The sequence below is a fragment of the Panulirus ornatus genome, chromosome 10, assembly GCF_036320965.1.
Source record: "Panulirus ornatus isolate Po-2019 chromosome 10, ASM3632096v1, whole genome shotgun sequence".
In the NCBI taxonomy this organism is placed as follows: domain Eukaryota; kingdom Metazoa; phylum Arthropoda; class Malacostraca; order Decapoda; family Palinuridae; genus Panulirus; species Panulirus ornatus.
In genome coordinates this window covers 5363374-5384509 of record NC_092233.1, presented here as the reverse complement: position 1 = coordinate 5384509, position 21136 = coordinate 5363374, and the positions used below count along the sequence as shown (strand labels likewise).

Below are 21136 nucleotides of genomic sequence, written 5' to 3'. Positions count from 1 at the left end.
TACTAGCAATACGTTTACAATCGAAGGAATCTCAGTCATTGTTCGAAGTGCTTCACACCTCTTGCTCACATGTTCTGACGCACCTGGATACTCGAGAGTATTTCTTGGGGTGTTTTGTGAATCTGGAAACATATTTCTCGGTAAGGAAGTACATCACGTCATTTCTCAACCTTGCTGGAGTTTCTCAGCGGCGCCAGACTATCAGTAACTGTCCATCAGTAAGGACAACACAGCGTAATCGACCAGTCGATACCGAGGGTGACCACAACTTTGCCTTATCTCCGTTCTTATCACGCTAGTTATATGATAGTGTCACTTGTCTGCTTGGGGACACTAATTATAATCGTACTACCCCAGGTTACTCTGCCAATCAGTGTTTAATTGCATCAGACCATCAATAGACTACGTGATGCACTGAAGATTGTAGGCTCTATGCAAGAAATGTATATACACATATACATCTATGCTGGAAAGGATCACAATTTTGCGTGTGATCAAGTATATTCTTCTGAGTCCACTTTGAAAACGAAATACGATAAGTTCCCAAGTGCACTTTCGTGTAATAACCACATCATCAGGGGAGACAAGAGAGAAATATAACAGTCAGTTGATATAAAACGTCTCTTCGTTGTATATCAACTGACTGTTATATTTCTCTCTTGTGTCTCCTCTGATGATGCGATTATTACTCGAAAGTGCACTTGGGAACTTACCGTGTTTCATTTTCCCCGTGGACTCATAGGAATATACATATATATACATAAGGCCTACGTGGTGTAGGGGTTAGCGTACTGACCATGAGTCAGCAAGGGATCACTCAGGGTCGGATCCCCATTGGTTCTACCCATGGACGCCGTGGCAGTCGGCCCAAGTTCAGCCCAGGTGCTCATCCTCCCCTCGCGAGCGTGTGTATATACACAGGAGTAAAGACTGTGCATGTATACAAGGTTAAAAGACGGGGCAGAACGAGTGTAAAATTCTCTCCCCGGAACACACAAGTAATAATCAAATACACATATATACATGCATATATATACGTATATGCACTCTTCAAGACGTTTAAGTCATTACCTAGTCAAATGGTCCTTCGCTCACATTAAAAAAAAATGACTGGGTTCAAGGCAGTAAAGCCACGGCAAATTCAGCATAATCGTTTTCTGTTCTTATCAGATATTGAACACTTAAAGGCACGCGCGTGAGGTTACACCGAGAATGAAGAGTCACCTTTGACGAGCTTCTCTTGTTGTTATTGGACGAAAAGCAGTACAGTTCTGATCATGATACATCAAGATACTCCTCACTCCATTGGAGTCCATCGTTTCAACCCGCGTTGGCTGAGGCGCTGAGTTCCCGGTGTGGACACGCATCACAGGTGATGAAACTGACAGATCATTCCTGAAACTTGACCGTTTAGTATCTAGAACTTCCTCCAAATTTTTCGTGGGGCGATTTCCTCCCTGTAACGACTCCCTTCCCAGCTTCTCCGGCCGTGGTTACCTGCCTCTCTGCGCACGCGTCAGTTCTGACAAGCGAAGGAAAATGGAGTGTGATTGTTAATCCTATTGTTTTACGGTCGTAACTTAGGAATAGTTTTTTGGGGGGTTTGACAGATGACCTGTGCTGACCTTTTACCTTTTTCATGACATTTGCCCACACTTAGTGACCCATGTGGACACATGGACAAGAGTAGTTGACCCTTAATGACCTTACATAACCATTGTTGACCCATAACAATCCTTTGGTTAAATTTTGGTTGTCCTTCAGGGCCATTTCTTGACCCCCCGTTGATGACGTCAAATCTACCTTGAGTAGTCACAGTTCTTTCGTGGCAGCGCCTTCGTCATGGGTCAGAGGACCATCGTGAGGCCTCGGTGTCAAGGGTAGTCCATATTAGTAGCCAAATGGGTGGTGGATGGCCCTGATGGACGGCCCCCTTCGGGCGTCCCTATTGGGACGTTTGTGGCTCCGGAGCGATTTGTTGACCGATCTTCAATAAGCTGCCAGTCCTTGCCCGCCTCCCTCGCAAGCATGAGAGCCATCCTACCCATCCTCCTGGTGCTGACCCTTGACCCTATTTTGACCTCTTCTGTTTTCCAGGATGTCCTTCCCAACGACGCTGCTGCGGTCCCTGGCGGCCTGGAGACGAACTGGTCACTACCAGGACACCGACCTCTCCCCCAGACGCGCAGCGACGCTCCGACAGAAGGTAATATTGCGAGTCCACTTTCTCCTACACATTCTCTTTTCTCCTACACACTCCTCAGAGCTTCGTCTCTCCTCCCTCACGCCCCTCTCAGTCTGTCCTACGTCAACCCACTCGCCCACCCAACCAACTTAAACAAGCCAAGAATCGTATTACCAGCCACAATATAATCACTTTAACCTTCTTCGTCCTGAAGAAAATATTCACCTCCAAATAAATCTCTGAGAACATCCTTGGCTGGATTTGTTAAAACTGGTCATCATAACATATGAACGGAACGGGCTAACAAAACAACTTAGGAGAACACTTTCGCCTCCCTCAGAGAACACAGTAGGAGTCTCCCCAAAGAACAATTACTGCGTTTAAAAGGTGATAAAAAAAAAAATATGTGCTACGAAATGCCATTACCAGTGTCTTTAGAATCCGCCTCCCAAACACGTCCCGGCATCCTTCATCCTCCCAGCTCCGCCCCTCCCATACCTCCATATACATACAAACAAACAAATCCAGGATCTATGATGTTCCCACACACACACACACACACACACACGAGAGCAACAAGACGCACGTATTTGAACACCATTAAGCTTCCTCCTCTTCCCAGGTCCCGACGTCGAGACAACACGAAAACAATCATTGGTTTGATACCTCAGCCATCAGCTGTTGTGGGAAGACAAGTAAACCTTTCACGGAAACTTATGTGAGGGGAATGGGACACATGAGTAAGTTTATGGGATGGGTCACATGAGTAAGGTATTGGTACGGGTCACATGAGTAAGGTATTGGTACGGGTCACATGAGTAAGGTATTGGTACGGGTCACATGAGTAAGGTACTGGTACGGGTCACATGAGTAAGGTACTGGTACGTGTCACATGAGTAAGGTATTGGTACGGGTCACATGAGTAAGGTATTGGTACGGGTCACATGAGTAAGGTATTGGTACGGGTCACATGAGTAAGGTATTGGTACGGGTCACATGAGTAAGTTCAAGGTATGGGTCACATGAGTAAAGCTACCGTATGGGTCACATGATGAAGGGTAAGTGTATGGACCAGAAAGTAAAGAGAAACTGTATGCGCCACACTTCTTACATAGGAAGAATCTATGAACCACAAATGAAATGGAGTTTTAATGGTCCACATAAGTAAAGGAGGAGGGGGTGGTGGAGGGGAGGTTATAAGGGTCAGGTAAGTACGGCTGGCGGTATAAGTAAAGGGAGTAAAATATGATGCAGATGAGCAAGAAGGGGAAGGGATGGACTCAAGTGTCCTCCTTTATTGACACATGTCGGGTTGGATTCCATCTTTGTTTACCTGGGTCCCGTGACCACGCCCTCGTCTGACCACATCAACCACAGCCCTTCTCTCTCTCTCTCTCTCTCTCTCTCTCTCTCTCTCTCTCTCTCTCTCTCTCTCTCTCTCTCTCTTGACTAGGTCGATGGGATAATACATATCCCATCGACCACTTCCAAAAGGAAAAAGGGGGGCCTAAAATGTTTCTATATCTACGAGGAGTTTTGCTTGAGGTTATGTTTGAACAAGTGAAAGTCGTATAAACATCCCATCTATTGAGGTATTACGAGAGTAGGTGTTACTGAAACCCTTGTTGATATCATTACATGGAATTCCACGAATGAAATTCAAGGTCAACAGAAGGTCGTTCACAGAGGTCTATGACCTGGAATTACCGTCAAATTAACCATCCCTTCCATGCGGTTGTGAGTCCAATGAAAGAAGAAAAAAAAGACACCGTATCTCATAGGGGCCTATGTTTACTACCCTCTGTTTCTTTCCCAGTAGAGTCTACAGCTGTGAGTGAGGGCTACCACGCCTCATACAGAGGACCTACTATCCTACGAAATAGCAATCGTTCACCAGGCTATCAAACACAGAATGTGATGGTACACAGACGTAAGCCCAGTCCCTCAAGTACACCTCTTGTGGAGAACATTCATAATCGAAGGCAACTTCGTAGAAGCGATAATGCTATATCCTCTCTCTCTCCGTTTTCTCATTTCGCTGGATGCAAATACTAATGTATAAATACACACACACACACATACACACACACACACACACACACACACACACACACACACACACACACAAGTGCTTAGAACTGGTCGATCCCTCATCGACCCTGAAGGCCATAATTACGCAAGACAAAGAAAAGGAGCCAAGGTTCCCTTTCCTCCCCCCCCCCCTACCCATCCCCCACCGGTGCCACCTCCAACCAACCCCCCCTCCCCCCACACCCTCGTATGATCACCGCATCAATTAATGACGGCTGGTTTGTTGTCGTCTTAACGAGCGCTAACGAGGCCAAGGATGATGATGATGATGATGATGATGATGATAAAGGCCGAACCTTGAATACCGCAGCCAAAATGAGGTATCTGGAGGTGTGTGTGTGTGTGTGTGTGTGTGTGTGTGTGTGTGTGTGTAGGATGGATAAGGTCTGACAGATGAACGACAGGTACCGTACGAGGCGGAAAGATGAAGGATGAGTGTCCGGTGAGTCACACACGTGAGGGGGTGAGTGTATCATGAGTCAGATAGCTGAACAATGAGTGTAGGGTGAGTCAGACAGCTCTGGGATGAGTGTAGGGATGAGTCAGACAACTGAGCGATGAGTATGTCTATGACCCGCATATAGACAGAGAGAGAGAGAGAGAGAGAGAGAGAGAGAGAGAGAGAGAGAGAGAGAGAGAGACAGGCAGACAGACAGACAGACAGACAGACAGACAGACAGACAGACAGAGAGAGAGAGAGAGAGAGAGAGAGAGAGAGAGAGAGACAGAGAGAGAGAGAGAGAGAGAGAGAGAGAGAGAGAGAGAGAGAGAGAGAGAAACAGACAGACAGACAGAGAGAGAGAGAGAGAGAGAGAGAGAGAGAGAGAGAGAGAGAGAGAGAGAGAGAGAGAGAGAGAGAGAGAGAGAGACAGACAGACAGACAGACAGACAGACAGAGAGAGAGAGAGAGAGAGAGAGAGAGAGAGAGAGAGAGAGAGAGAGAGAGAGAGAGAGCATATCACCGTGACGATGCATGGAGCGTGACCAGCTACATGTGGGGAGGGGACAGGCCGTCAGTTCTCAGGTTTAAGTTCAAAGTGGCAGATAAACTCGACTAATCTTTCCCGGTAAACAAAGCAAGATTTTTGGTGAGGCGTGAACCGAGTAGCTGACCACCTGGGGTGTTGCAGTGTTACCCTCCTTGTGTTTCACTGCTGCCATCGTTGTGTTACAGAGGTGTTGCAAGGCTACCGCCGTCGGGGTACAGTGTTGCCGCTTTTGTTATAGAGTTACCGATGTTGTGTTGCAGGGTTATCGCTGTTGTGTTGCAGGGTTGCCGCTGCAGTTGTGTTGCAGGGTCACCAGCGTTGTGTTGCAGTGCTGGCGTCGCTGTGTTGTGGTGGTGTTGCTGCTGTATCAACAGTGGTGCTGCTGTACCAGTGGTGTTGCTTCTGTATCAACAGTGGTGCTGCTGTACCAGTGGTGTTGCTGCTGTATAAACAATGGTGCTGCTGTACCAGTGGTGTTGCTGCTGTATCAACAGTGGTGTTGCTGTACCAGTGGTGTTGCTGCTGTATCAACAGTGGTGTTGCTGTACCAGTGGTGTTGCTGCTGTATCAACAGTGTTGCTGCTGTACCAACAGTGTTGCTGCAGCAAGTATTGCTGTACCGGAGCTGCTGATGACCACATGAAAGGAAGCCGTCCCCCATCCCCCCTCCCCATCAATACCACCCCCCCCCCACCTCATCCTTCCCCTCTCCCCCGTATGTTTAACCACCCATTACCATGTGTTCCGTCTGGCAGACTCCATCTCCCATACGTCACCCAGGGTTTGTATCCCCTTGCGGCGCTCGCCACGCACATACGTCACGTCTTCATGCAAACCTGAAGTTCAACAGTTGGCAAGATGGATCTGGAGGTCCATTCTGAATTACATCCTTTTTATTCTCTTATTTTTTTACGGTTTTTATTGTCTTATTTTTTAGCGTAATCTCTTGATAACATCAGACAGTCGCCTCCTGTAACAATGTCACCTTCTCAGAAGTTTGACTCTGCTATCTCTCTGTCATGGTAACTTGACCTCCAGCCACTCTATGTACATACTTAATCACCTACCTACTCACACAGTAACTAACCTAACTACGTACTGAACCTATTTTACCCACCTGTCTAACTGCCAGTCTAACTTTATTAAGTACCTAACTACTTCTTCACCTATTGGCCTACCTACTTAAGGCAACATACATCACGGACAAGACTGTCAACACACGGGGCAATACTAAACAGGAGAAGTGAGAAGGAAATCTTCGATACACCGAAGCATTATATTCTTTCCATCTATAAAGTAATCCATCTCTATTATATTCCATTTCTATAATAGTACATTTCTATGAACAGATGAAAAAACGCATATTCTGCTTTATCCCCGTATAATGTTCGTCAACACATTTGCGAAAAATGACCGAACAAAATTGTCTCAGTACATGTTATGGGAATTGGATATTTTGGTTTTAATTTTACGCAATTCCAAAATTCGTAAAGGGCTTTAGTTTTCATTGTAAGAGAAACAAAAAATATCCGCGAGCAAGTGAGTGTGTGTGTGTGTGTGTGTGTGTGTGTGTGTGTGTGTGTGTGTGTGTGTGTGTATGTGTGTGTGTGTGTGTGTGTGTATGTGTGTGTGTGTGTGTGTGTATGTGTGTGTGTGTGTGTGTGTGTGTGTGTGTGTGTGTGTGTGTATGAGAATGTCTCGCCCAAGATCTGTGTCTGTCAAAATTTTCTTCAAGTCCAGAGTAACATAAGAATTCAGTCTCCGACTTAGCTAAAAAGGCGGGAGCACGGACAATGTGAGACGAACCCGTGTACATCCAACAGCGTAATACTGAACCAACTCGTCTCAGTACCTAATGTAAAATCATGAAAGACACTTCCGAAGGTATTCATCCTTCATCACATCTAGACTTCCACATTCATCAGGTGTTCTGACGGCGCTAAGAACGTGTATAAACGAATTCATCTCTCTTCTTTGGAGACGACAAGTTAAAGACGCCCATATCCCCCCCTTTAGTTCAACTAAAAAAAAAACGAAAGCGTTTTCTAAGCAGGAGTGCAGTACGCTATCGCAAATAACGCAGCCATGAAATCAGCAATTCAGAAAGGCATTTAAGACTGGAAAAAATAACCTCGACGCTACAACACAAAGCGCCACGTCGATGCTTTGCATGCATACACACACACACACACACACAAACACACACACACATCACATGTAAACTGCAGCAATCATTTATATGTGCGGGTCACGAAGCCACGACGCCCTTCGCATATTCGCCACCACTGCGAAAACTCTCCGACTCATTGTGATATTGGTGTTACCTGGGGTTATGCTGAGTGCTCATTAACCCTCACCACTCGTAAACGAACTCCCACAAGTCTCGGGGACCCATGAATAATAAATGGACGAGTCGTTATGACGACACTTATTACCCAGTAGCTCCCAATAAGCCATCGTTATAAAGTCTACTTGTAAATGTATACGACACACCTTCCCTCCCTCTCCCTCGTGTTCGTACGTGGTGTAATGCAGTCTAACAGACGACATCTGGTGTCATTTGCTCTTTGATATATCACGAAGCAGTTGGGAAGGCATTAGTATGTCTTTAATAATACACGAGCGCTCTTAGATCGTACATCGTCAAGAGAGAGAGAAAAAAAAGCGATGATCTACAAGGGTTAACATTACCTTGACGAAGAGTTATGCCATGGTGCACTGAAACGCTGTCTTCTTCTTCTTCGGGAAGCTGAAGCATCCTGCGGAGATCGGCGGAAATGATGAATGCCTTAGCGATACCTCGGCTCACTCATGAAGCTGTAAACACACACATACACAAGCCATTAGTTACTTACGTTTATCACAGATCACAAAGCATCGTACATACATATATATATATATATGGTACTTTATATACAGGCTTACTGTACACAAATATGTTTTACTGTGAATGAATGCTAGACACTACTACATACTTCCCCATCCAATCTCGACACATCCAGCAGGGGGTGAAAAACAGCACCACGAACATATATATACACGAAAGGAATGCAGAAATCTGTACAAAAATGACAAACTCATCTCTCCCTTTTTCGTTTCAGAAGATGTAACTCAAAGTTAGAAAGGCTTTTACACAACAGTTCGAACTTAATACACGAAGGTATGTGTAGATGCATGGAAAGGTCTGTGGGGTATGGTTGTGGAAATAGGGAGCTGTGGTTTCTGTGCATTACACATGACAGTTAGAAATTGAGTGTGAGCAGATGTGGCCTTTTCTCCGCCTGTTCCTTGCGCTACCTAGCTAGCGCGAGGAACGGCGAACAAGTGGGAGGGTAGAGGTGGCGGGGGTAAATACTCCAATCAAATGCATTCAGCAGACAGAAGTATTTGCACTATGGTTCTAAAACATTATAGAACATGGATCACCAGATAAACGGGGAAGAGAAGATGCATAAAACAGATAAAAGTTGGGATGAAATGATACAAGAAGTTAACAAACGTTTTTGAGGAAGAAGTGAGGTTGTAAAGGAGACAGAATCGTTTTGAAAGCTGAAACGTAACATAATTTATTTCCAGCATGTGATTAATAGCCCCAACGCTTACCCCCCCCCCAAGCCATAACAGTCTCTGCAGCTGGATTAATGATTAGAAAACGATCATCAGAATCACGTAAGTGCCTAACCAATCGGAATTCAACAGGGATGCACAGGATAGCTGTGGCTATTGTTTATAGAAGTAGAACAACAATTGGTGACCAGAGGCCACTGGTACACGGAAGCCAAGAATCGAAGACTAAAGGAAGGATATTTGATTGGACTTTGAATGCGATCCAGATGTTTGACTGGACTTTGAATGCGATCCTATTCCTATGGCAACATTTATCCTTATTAATTTGCTTGTATAATCCTAGGCACTTCATCCTCACATCTATCTGCATTCCTCATATTCTTTCTTAAATCTTGTATACTGAAGGCGAGTATACCTCTCTTTTCTCGGGGTTTACTTGATCATTATGGTAAAACAAGTTCAAGAAGTAGTAGTCAAAATAGAATAAAAGATCAGTGCCTTGATATCTCTGTGGTGTAGCGGATAGCGTTGCTGACCATGAAGCATTCACGGGCAGCTCGGGGGGTCGAGCGCATTGCTTCGAATCCTGGTTCGCAAGACAGCTTCATAAAACAAGGCAATCCCTCCTTGTGTACACACGTCTTCCAGCTATGTACACTCCTGTGTCCACTGACCAAGGGGTCGTGTGCGGGCAAGGCTTCTCAGTGTTTGACAAGTGGCCACATTGCTGCTGCTGCTGCTAGGGGAAAGGTCAAGGGTCAAGAGGGTCACGAGTTATTAGCCCTTACTAATGATGGCCTGGGGATAGGGGACAAAGAATACTTCCCACGTATTCCCTGCGTGTCGTAAAAGGCGACTAAAAGGGGAGGGAGCGGGGGGCTGGAAATCCTCCCCTCTCGTTTTTTTTTTTTCCAAAAGAAGGAACAGAGAATTGGGCCAGGTGAGGGTATTCCCTCAAAGGCCCAGTCCTCTGTTCTTAACGCTACCTCGCTAATGCGGGAAATGGCGAACAGTTTGAAAGAAAGAAAGACTAATGATGGCCATTGGAACGAAGTGCTGGTCATCAAAGGTTGTTTATGATGCAAGACACACTTGTTACCACCACCAGCTCAGGTGATCGACAGAACTCTTAATGCAATTGTTACCAGGTCGCACTTGATCGATAGATGAATGATAGATTGTCTCTTTCATAAGACACAGACAATACGTTATAAAAGACGCGAGTCGAAGACAAAGACTAATTTCAGGCCCTGTTTACTGAATCGCTAAACTCTTTACGTCATCATTAATTCAGGTATTTAGAACTAAAGGGACTGAAGGAAATGTACCAAACGTCTAGAAAAGTGCGAAGAGAAGTGAATGACATACTCCATTCACCAGTTCGACGATATGCTCCTCCAGCAACGAACGCCAGTGTGGATATTAGCCACAATTATCTTTCCTCAGGGAGTGGTGGAAAACCATTCACCACATCAGCTGCTGCCCGGCGTTATACCGCCGAATGATTCGTCCTTTGACACGTTAATTTGATAAACATTATCATTGCCGTATCGCTCCGGAGAATCTATCCTCCGTGACGTCTCACGGATGTCTCTCGTACCGTGCATACAAAGACAGGTCAAAATAATTGAGGTTCCCCTTACATGATCCTTCCCTCCACCCCCGACCCACCCATCCGTTTTCGTCGTGGTATCAAATGTTTCTGCATGAAACGTCAGGGATGTAATTACGTGAAGATATCAGATGATGTATACGTCCTCTTTATCAAAAAGCCATATATATGTATTCTCCAGCTATGTATGTATCCCTCAGCGATGTATGTCCGCGCGTAATTACCCATACGTACAGTACGGGGGGCAAGGAGTTCTACATTCGTGCGGTATTATACAACTTTTCACACTATTATGCCATCGAGACCAAACACACACACACACACACACACACACACACACACACACATATATATATATATGTTATATATGTTAGAAGTTGTTAGAAGCAGTGAAAAGTTTTTATCGAGGATGTAAGGCATGTGTACGTGTAGGAAGAGAGGAAAGTGATTGGTTCTCAGTGAATGTAGGTTTGCGGCAGGGGTGTGTGATGTCTCCATGGTTGTTTAATTTGTTTATGGATGGGGTTGTTAGGGAGGTAAATGCAAGAGTTTTGGAAAGAGGGGCAAGTATGAAGTCTGTTGGGGATGAGAGAGCTTGGGAAGTGAGTCAGTTGTTGTTCGCTGATGATACAGCGCTGGTGGCTGATTCATGTGAGAAACTGCAGAAGCTGGTGACTGAGTTTGGTAAAGTGTGTGGAAGAAGAAAGTTAAGAGTAAATGTGAATAAGAGCAAGGTTATTAGGTACAGTAGGGTTGAGGGTCAAGTCAGTTGGGAGGTGAGTTTGAATGGAGAAAAACTGGAGGAAGTGAAGTGTTTTAGATATCTGGGAGTGGATCTGGCAGCGGATGGAACCATGGAAGCGGAAGTGGATCATAGGGTGGGGGAGGGGGCGAAAATTCTGGGGGCCTTGAAGAATGTGTGGAAGTCGAGAGCATTATCTCGGAAAGCAAAAATGGGTATGTTTGAAGGAATAGTGGTTCCAACAATGTTGTATGGTTGCGAGGCGTGGGCTATGGATAGAGTTGTGCGCAGGAGGATGGATGTGCTGGAAATGAGATGTTTGAGGACAATGTGTGGTGTGAGGTTGTTTGATCGAGTGAGTAACGTAAGGGTAAGAGAGATGTGTGGAAATAAAAAGAGCGTGGTTGAGAGAGCAGAAGAGGGTGTTTTGAAGTGGTTTGGGCACATGGAGAGAATGAGTGAGGAAAGATTGACCAAGAGGATATATGTGTCGGAGGTGGAGGGAACGAGGAGAAGAGGGAGACCAAATTGGAGGTGGAAAGATGGAGTGAAAAAGATTTTGTGTGATCGGGGCCTGAACATGCAGGAGGGTGAAAGGAGGGCAAGGAATAGAGTGAATTGGAGCGATGTGGTATACCGGGGTTGACGTGCTGTCAGTGGATTGAATCAAGGCATGTGAAGCGTCTGGGGTAAACCATGGAAATCTGTGTAGGTATGTATATTTGCGTGTGTGGACGTATGTATATACATGTGTATGGGGGGGGGGCCATTTCTTTCGTCTGTTTCCTTGCGCTACCTCGCAAACGCGGGAGACAGCGACAAAGTATAATAATATATAATAATATATATATATATATATATATATATATATATATATATATATATATATATATATATATATATATACATATATATATATATATATATATATATATATATATATATATATATATATATATATATATATATATATATACAAAACCAGCTACCCAGTTTATCGACCAATCCCAGAGAGAGGATGAACAGCTGGGCAAACAGCCCCGCCCCCGGGATTCGAACCCATGCGAGCCTGACCTCGGGCGGGCCCGTGCAGGAATCATGGTCGGTAACGCTGACCATTACACCACAGAGACCCATGATTTATCTCAGCCTTCAGTCCATCATATTCTACAGAAGTTCTTTGCGTCTGTCATAACAACTTTTATCAATTTCATGTTTTGGACTTGTTAATCTCGTGTGTCCCCATCTCTTGAGCATTCTCCGCTGTCATACAGCTTCTTATAATACATGTATGGTGTTTGCATTAACCATGTCCTCAGTCATTCTGTTCCATTAACCATGTCCTCAGTCATTCTGTTCCATTAGCCATGTCCTCAGTCATTCTGTTCCATTAACCATGTCCTCAGTCATTCTGTTCCATTAGCCATGTCCTCAGTCATTCTGTTCCATTAGCCATGTCCTCAGTCATTCTGTTCCATTAACCATGTCCTCAGTCATTCTGTTCCATTAACCATGTCCTCAGTCATTCTGTTCCATTAGCCATGTCCTCAGTCATTCTGTTCCATTAACCATGTCCTCAGTCATTCTGTTCCATTAGCCATGTCCTCAGTCATTCTGTTCCATTAACCATGTCCTCAGTCATTCTGTTCCATTAACCATGTCCTCAGTCATTCTGTTCCATTAACCATGTCCTCAGTCATTCTGTTCCATTAGCCATGTCCTCAGTCATTCTGTTCCATTAGCCATGTCCTCAGTCATTCTGTTCCATTAACCATGTCCTCAGTCATTCTGTTCCATTAACCATGTCCTCAGTCATTCTGTTCCATTAACCATGTCCTCAGTCATTCTGTTCCATTAACCATGTCCTCAGTCATTCTGTTCCATTCCTGCACCACTCATATACTACCAAAGTACTTATTTACATTTTCTTTGAAGATTTTCTTGCTTAATTTCACGTTATGTTCTCTGGTTACTCTGTCTCTACATCTCTCCAAGAACTGTTCACAGTCCACGTCACTGACTTGCCTTAAAAACTTAAAAGGTTGCGATCAGGTCACCCCTCACTCTTCTCTCTTGCAAGCTTGGCAAATCAAAAGCGTCTAGCCTTTCTCTATAACTCGGCTCTCTTAATGCTGATGATATCATCCTTGCCCCTCCTCTGGACCTTCTCTATATGCTCTTTGTGCTTCTTGGAGGTACTGTGACCAAAACAGAGAAGTATATATTCTAGTTCTGAGTTTCACGTAAGATATGATTAACTTGCTGAATATTTCCTCATCCATATACTTGCAACCTTTCTTCTATTTGCCAGCAGACAGTTGTCTCCCTAATGTGAGGCTCTGGTGACACGGGAGGAACAATGTCGACTCCTAAGTCCTTCTCACACACACAGAGTCCTGAAGCTTATGTCCTGTTATAATCATATTGAGGTAACCTTCCACACTGTTCCATCCTCATTACTTCACATTATCCTCGGGTTGAACTTCATCAACAATGTAACCAACCAACTGGAGTCTGTTTAGGTCCCCATGTAAGCCTCGCTTCTCACTTCTAGTGTGTGTGTGTGTGTGTGTCTGTGTGTGTGTGTGTGTGTGTGTGTGTGTGTGTGTCCCGCTACGCAACGCAAACTTTACGCTACACACAAAGGACTTCCCTACGACAAGTCCTAAGTCACACTCAAGAGGACCTCCTCACCACACACTATCATCCATCTCCTGCCACACAAGGCACTCCATCCCCTCACTATCACAAGAACACCATCATCCACCCAACACGTCTGAGGCACCAATGAGAGAGTATCACTATACTGTATAGAGCACCTCAGCTGGTGGCGCTCACACAACAGCCAATACCATGATTCCTCCTCTCCTCACAGTGACTGACATTATTCAACTGTGAAAAATTCTATCCATACGATAATATGAAAGGCAATGGTGACCTAATGGCTACGGGAGAAATATGAATGGTTCGGTCCAATGGTCTCTCACATGCCACTAGTTATCAAAACATGACGTAGACTGGAGATTTGTGTCGGCTTAATATGATGGTTGGAAAGTACCTGATCAAATGCTTCCCAGCCATAGCTTTGGTTTCCACGAGTCTCTTGACATGACTCACCAGATTGTGTGTTCCTTAGCCTTTCACTCAAAAAAAAATAATGATAGTATAATAATAATAATAATAATAATAATAATTATTATTATTTTTTATTATACTTTGTCGCTGTCTCCCGCGTTTTCGTCGTGGTATCAAATGTTTCTGCATGAAACGTCAGGGATGTAATTACGTGAAGATATCAGATGATGTATACGTCCTCTTTATCAAAAAGCCATATATATGTATTCTCCAGCTATGTATGTATCCCTCAGCGATGTATGTCCGCGCGTAATTACCCATTCGTACAGTACGGGGGGCAAGGAGTTCTACATTCGTGCGGTATTATACAACTTTTCACACTATTATGCCATCGAGACCAAACACACACACACACACACACACACACACACACACATATATATATATATATATATATATATATATATATATATATATATATATATATATATATATATATATACAAAACCAGCTACCCAGTTTATCGACCAATCCCAGAGAGAGGATGAACAGCTGGGCAAACAGCCCCGCCCCCGGGATTCGAACCCATGCGAGCCTGACCTCGGGCGGGCCCGTGCAGGAATCATGGTCGGTAACGCTGACCATTACACCACAGAGACCCATGATTTATCTCAGCCTTCAGTCCATCATATTCTACAGAAGTTCTTTGCGTCTGTCATAACAACTTTTATCAATTTCATGTTTTGGACTTGTTAATCTCGAGTGTCCCCATCTCTTGAGCATTCTCCGCTGTCATACAGCTTCTTATAATACATGTATGGTGTTTGCATTAACCATGTCCTCAGTCATTCTGTTCCATTAACCATGTCCTCAGTCATTCTGTTCCATTAACCATGTCCTCAGTCATTCTGTTCCATTAGCCATGTCCTCAGTCATTCTGTTCCATTAGCCATGTCCTCAGTCATTCTGTTCCATTAGCCATGTCCTCAGTCATTCTGTTCCATTAGCCATGTCCTCAGTCATTCTGTTCCATTAGCCATGTCCTCAGTCATTCTGTTCCATTAACCATGTCCTCAGTCATTCTGTTCCATTAACCATGTCCTCAGTCATTCTGTTCCATTAGCCATGTCCTCAGTCATTCTGTTCCATTAACCATGTCCTCAGTCATTCTGTTCCATTAGCCATGTCCTCAGTCATTCTGTTCCATTAACCATGTCCTCAGTCATTCTGTTCCATTCCTGCACCACTCATATACTACCAAAGTACTTATTTACATTTTCTTTGAAGATTTTCTTACTTAATTTCACGTTATGTTCTCTGGTTGCTCTGTCTCTACATCTCTCCAAGAACTGTTCACAGTCCACGTCACTGACTTGCCTTAAAAACTTAAAAGGTTGCGATCAGGTCACCCCTCACTCTTCTCTCTTGCAAGCTTGGCAAATTAAAAGCGTCTAGCCTTTCTCTATAACTCGGCTCTGTTAATGCTGATGATATCATCCTTGCCCCTCCTCTGGACCTTCTCTATATGCTCTTTGTGCTTCTTGGAGGTACTGTGACCAAAACAGAGAAGTATATATTCTAGTTCTGAGTTTCACGTAAGATATGATTAACTTGCTGAATATTTCCTCATCCATATACTTGCAACCTTTCTTCTATTTGCCAGCAGACAGTTTGTCTCCCTAATGTGAGGCTCTGGTGACACGGGAGGAACAATGTCGACTCCTAAGTCCTTCTCACACACACAGAGTCCTGAAGCTTATGTCCTGTTATAATCATATTGAGGTAACCTTCCACACTGTTCCATCCTCATTACTTCACATTATCCTCGGGTTGAACTTCATCAACAATGTAACCAACCAACTGGAGTCTGTTTAGGTCCCCATGTAAGCCTCGCTTCTCACTTCTAGTGTGTGTGTGTGTGTGTCTGTGTGTGTGTGTGTGTGTGTGTCCCGCTACGCAACGCAAACTTTACGCTACACACAAAGGACTTCCCTACGACAAGTCCTAAGTCACACTCAAGAGGACCTCCTCACCACACACTACCATCCATCTCCTGCCACACAAGGCACTCCATCCCCTCACTATCACAAGAATACCATCAACCACCCAACACGTCTGAGGCACCAATGAGAGAGTATCACTATACTGTATAGAGCACCTCAGCTGGTGGCGCTCACACAACAGCCAATACCATGATTCCTCCTCTCCTCACACTGACTAACATTAATCAACTGTGAAAAATTCTATCCATACGATAATATGAAAGGCAATGGTGACCTAATGGCTACGGGAGAAAAATGAATGGTTCGCTCCAATGGTCTCTCACATGCCACTAGTTATCAAAACATGACGTAGACTGGAGATTTGTGTCGGCTTAATATAATCGTTGGAAAGTACCTGATCAAATGCTTCCCAGCCATAGCTTTGGTTTCCACGAGTCTCTAGACATGATTCACCAGATTGTGTGTTCCTAAGCCTTTCACTCAAAAAAAAATAATGATAGTATAATAATAATAATAATAATAATAATAATAATAATAATAATAATAATAATAATAATAATAACAACAATAATGATAATAATGATGATAATGATGATAATAATAATATTGATAATAACAATAATAATAATAATAATAATAATAATAATGATAATAATAATAATAATGATAATAATAATAATAATAATAATAATAATAATAATAACAATAATAATAATAATAATGTGCTTGAAATAAGAATCCAAGACCATTACATTCGAAATGTAATCGAACGTGAAAATATGACCGAGCACCAGTCAGTACGACAACAAAGGACGATTGCAACAATCAATATGTTGATAGGGACGTGCAAACACTGCACTTATGCGAGAAGAAAATAGAGAGGTATTCCCTCTCGTCGTCTCGGGCGTTCGGTACAAAGGCCAACTTACCCCCTAAGTCGTGGTTGTACGGTATAAGAAGAGGATAAAGTGTATAATCAATATGAAAGACTTATGGAGAACTACCTAATACTCTGAGGGCTGACACCCGAACCTCTCTTGAGGAGGTTATGTGGGTCAGAGGTCTTCTAGGGGACCATGCCTCACGGTGTGGAGGAGTGGTTCACACCGGCAGCGGCCACAACTCATTCAGAACGACTGGTTGTTGTGTCGGAGGATCGGCGGCCGCAGCTCAGTCGGGAAGAAGACCAGTCAGTGTCCGCTGCTCGGGCAGGTGCCGTCCGTCGCAACCCTCCCCTGGTGACACGTCCCTCCAGAAGACGTCGCAACCCTCCCCTGGTGACACGTCCCTCCAGAAGACGTCGCAACTCTCCCCTGGTGACACGTCCCTCCAGAAGACGTCGCAACCCTCCCCTGGTGACACGTCCCTCCAGAAGACGTCGCAACCTTCCCCTGGTGACACATCCCTCCAGAAGACGTCACAACCTTCTCCTGGTGACACGTCCCTCCAGAAGACGTCACAACCTTCCCCTGGTGACACGTCCCTCCGGAGGACGTTGCAACCCTCCCCTGGTGACACATCCCTCCGGAGGACGTCGCAACCCTCCCCTGGTGATACATCCCTCTACACGACTGTGGTAACTCATTCTGGTAACGTATTCCTCGGCCGAAGCCTCCTTAACTCAACACATCCCTCTAGACAATACTTTCGCAACCCTCTCTTCGTGACGCATCTCTCTGGACGAAACCGTCACAACCCGTCTCTAGTGACACATCCTTCCATTCACTGATATTCAACCCGAGACGTCAGCTCATGGCACGCCAAGGTGCTTCCTCTCTGTATCCATCACCATAATTCTGAAGCATTAAGCATTAAGTGTCGCGTACAACAACAGACGACAGCTCTTCTTATGCTCGAGAGGTGGTGGATGGAACCTCCAGGTGAGCTGGGGTGGTGGATGGAACCTTCAGGTGAGCCGAGGTGGTGGATGGAACCTCCAGGTTAGCTGAGGTGGTGGATGGAACCTCCAGGTTAGCTGAGGTGGTGGATGGAACCTTCAGGTGAGCCGAGGTGGTGGATGGAACCTCCAGGTTAGCTGAGGTGGTGGATGGAACCTCCAGGTTAGCTGAGGTGGTGGATGGAACCTTCAGGTGAGCCGAGGTGGTGGATGGAACCTCCAGGTGAGCTGAGGTGGAGGATGGAACCTCCAGGTGAGCCGAGGTGGTGGATGGAACCTCCAGGTTAGCTGAGGTGGTGGATGGAACCTTCAGGTGAGCCGAGGTGGTGGATGGAACCTCCAGGTGAGCCGAGGTGGTGGATGGAACCTCCAGGTTAGCTGAGGTGGTGGATGGAACCTTCAGGTGAGCCGAGGTGGTGGATGGAACCTCCAGGTTAGCTGAGGTGGTGGATGGAACCTTCAGGTGAGCCGAGGTGGTGGATGGAACCTTCAGGTGAGCCGAGGTGGTGGATGGAACCTCCAGGTGAGCCGAGGTGGTGGATGGAACCTCCAGGTGAGCTGAGGTGGAGGATGGAACCTCCAGGTGAGCTGAGGTGGAGGATGGAACCTCCAGGTTAGCTGAGGTGGTGGATGGAACCTCCAGGTGAGCTGGGGTGGTGGATGGAACCTTCAGGTGAGCCGAGGTGGTGGATGGAACCTCCAGGTGAGCCGAGGTGGTGGATGGAACCTCCAGGTTAGCTGAGGTGGTGGATGGAACCTCCAGGTGAGCTGAGGTGGAGGATGGAACCTCCAGGTTAGCTGAGGTGGTGGATGGAACCTCCAGGTGAGCTGAGGTGGAGGATGGAACCTCCAGGTTAGCTGAGGTGGTGGATGGAACCTCCAGGTTAGCTGAGGTGGTGGATGGAACCTCCAGGTTAGCTGAGGTGGTGGATGGGGCTTTAAGGTGAGCCGAGGTGGTGGATGGAACCTCCAGGTTAGCTGAGGTGGTGGATGGAACCTCCAGGTGAGCTGAGGTGGTGGATGGAACCTCCAGGTTAGCTGAGGTGGTGGATGGAACCTTCAGGTGAGCCGAGGTGGTGGATGGAACCTTCAGGTGAGCCGAGGTGGTGGATGGAACCTCCAGGTTAGCTGAGGTGGTGGATGGAACCTTCAGGTGAGCCGAGGTGGTGGATGGAACCTTCAGGTGAGCCGAGGTGGTGGATGGAACCTCCAGGTTAGCTGAGGTGGTGGATGGAACCTCCAGGTTAGCTGAGGTGGTGGATGGAACCTCCAGGTGAGCTGAGGTGGAGGATGGAACCTCCAGGTTAGCTGAGGTGGTGGATGGAACCTCCAGGTTAGCTGAGGTGGTGGATGGAACCTCCAGGTTAGCTGAGGTGGTGGATGGAACCTCCAGGTGAGCTGAGGTGGAGGATGGAACCTCCAGGTTAGCTGAGGTGGTGGATGGAACCTCCAGGTTAGCTGAGGTGGTGGATGGAACCTTCAGGTGAGCCGAGGTGGTGGATGGAACCTCCAGGTTAGCTGAGGTGGTGGATGGAACCTCCAGGTGAGCTGAGGTGGAGGATGGAACCTCCAGGTGAGCTGAGGTGGAGGATGGAACCTCCAGGTGAGCTGGGGTGGTGGATGGAACCTCCAGGTTAGCTGAGGTGGTGGATGGAACCTCCAGGTTAGCTGAGGTGGTGGATGGAACCTCCAGGTGAGCTGGGGTGGTGGATGGAACCTCCAGGTTAGCTGAGGTGGTGGATGGAACCTCCAGGTGAGCTGAGGTGGTGGATGGAACCTCCAGGTTAGCTGAGGTGGTGGATGGAACCTCCAGGTTAGCTGAGGTGGTGGATGGAACCTCCAGGTTAGCTGAGGTGGTGGATGGAACCTTCAGGTGAGCCGAGGTGGTGGATGGAACCTCCAGGTGAGCTGAGGTGGAGGATGGAACCTCCAGGTGAGCTGGGGTGGTGGATGGAACCTTCAGGTGAGCCGAGGTGGTGGATGGAACCTTCAGGTGAGCCGAGGTGGTGGATGGAACCTTCAGGTGAGCCGAGGTGGTGGATGGAACCTCCAGGTTAGCTGAGGTGGTGGATGGGGCTTTCAGGTGAGCCGAGGTGGTGGATGGGGCTTTAAGGTGAGCCGAGGTGGTGGATGGAACCTTCAGGTGAGCCGAGGTGGTGGATGGGGCTTTAAGGTGAGCCGAGGTGGTGGATGGAACCTCCAGGTGAGCTGAGGTGGTGGATGGAGCCTCCAGGTGATCCGAGGTGGTGGATGGAGTCTCCAGATAGGCTGAGGTGGAGGATGGAACCTCCAGGTTAGCTGAGGTGGTGGATGGAACCTGCAGCTGAGCTGAAGTGGTGGATGGAACCTCCAGGTGAGCTGAGGTGGAGGATGGAACCTCCAGGTGAGCCGAGGTGGTGGATGGAACCTCCAGGTGAGCCGAGGTGGTGGATGGAACCTCCAGGTGAGCCGAGGTGGTGGATGGAACCTCCAGGTGAGCCGAGGTGGTGGATGGAACCTTCAGGTGAGCCGAGGTGGTGGATGGAACCTCCAGGTGAGCCGAGGTGGTGGATGAAATCTTCAGTTGAGAAAAGATGGTTGTTGGAACCTTCATGTGAGCTGAGGTGGTGGATGGAACCTCCAGGTGAGCTGGGGTGGTGGATGGAACCTCCAGGTGAGCTGGGGTGGTGGATGGAACCTCCAGGTGAGCCGAGGTGGTGGATGGAACCTTCAGGTGAGCCGAGGTGGTGGATGGAACCTCCAGGTGAGCTGGGGTGGTGGATGGAACCTCCAGGTGAGCCGAGGTGGTGGATGGAACCTTCAGGTGAGCCGAGGTGGTGGATGGAACCTCCAGGTGAGCTGGGGTGGTGGATGGAACCTTCAGGTGAGCTGAGGTGGAGGATGGAACCTCCAGGTGAGCCGAGGTGGTGGATGGAACCTTCAGGTGAGCTGAGGTGGAGGATGGAACCTCCAGGTGAGCTGAGGTGGTGGATGGA

General features: G+C 46.6%; 1 long non-coding RNA gene across 1 annotated transcript in view; it reads right to left on the bottom strand.

Moving 5' to 3' along the window:
• LOC139750748 (uncharacterized) overlaps positions 1-21136 on the bottom strand; it is an 84020-nt gene that overhangs the window by 9485 nt on the left and 53399 nt on the right. The window contains exon 3 of the long non-coding RNA XR_011713210.1: positions 7957-8082. This is a non-coding gene — a long non-coding RNA (uncharacterized lncRNA). The remainder of the gene's footprint in view (positions 1-7956; positions 8083-21136) is intronic.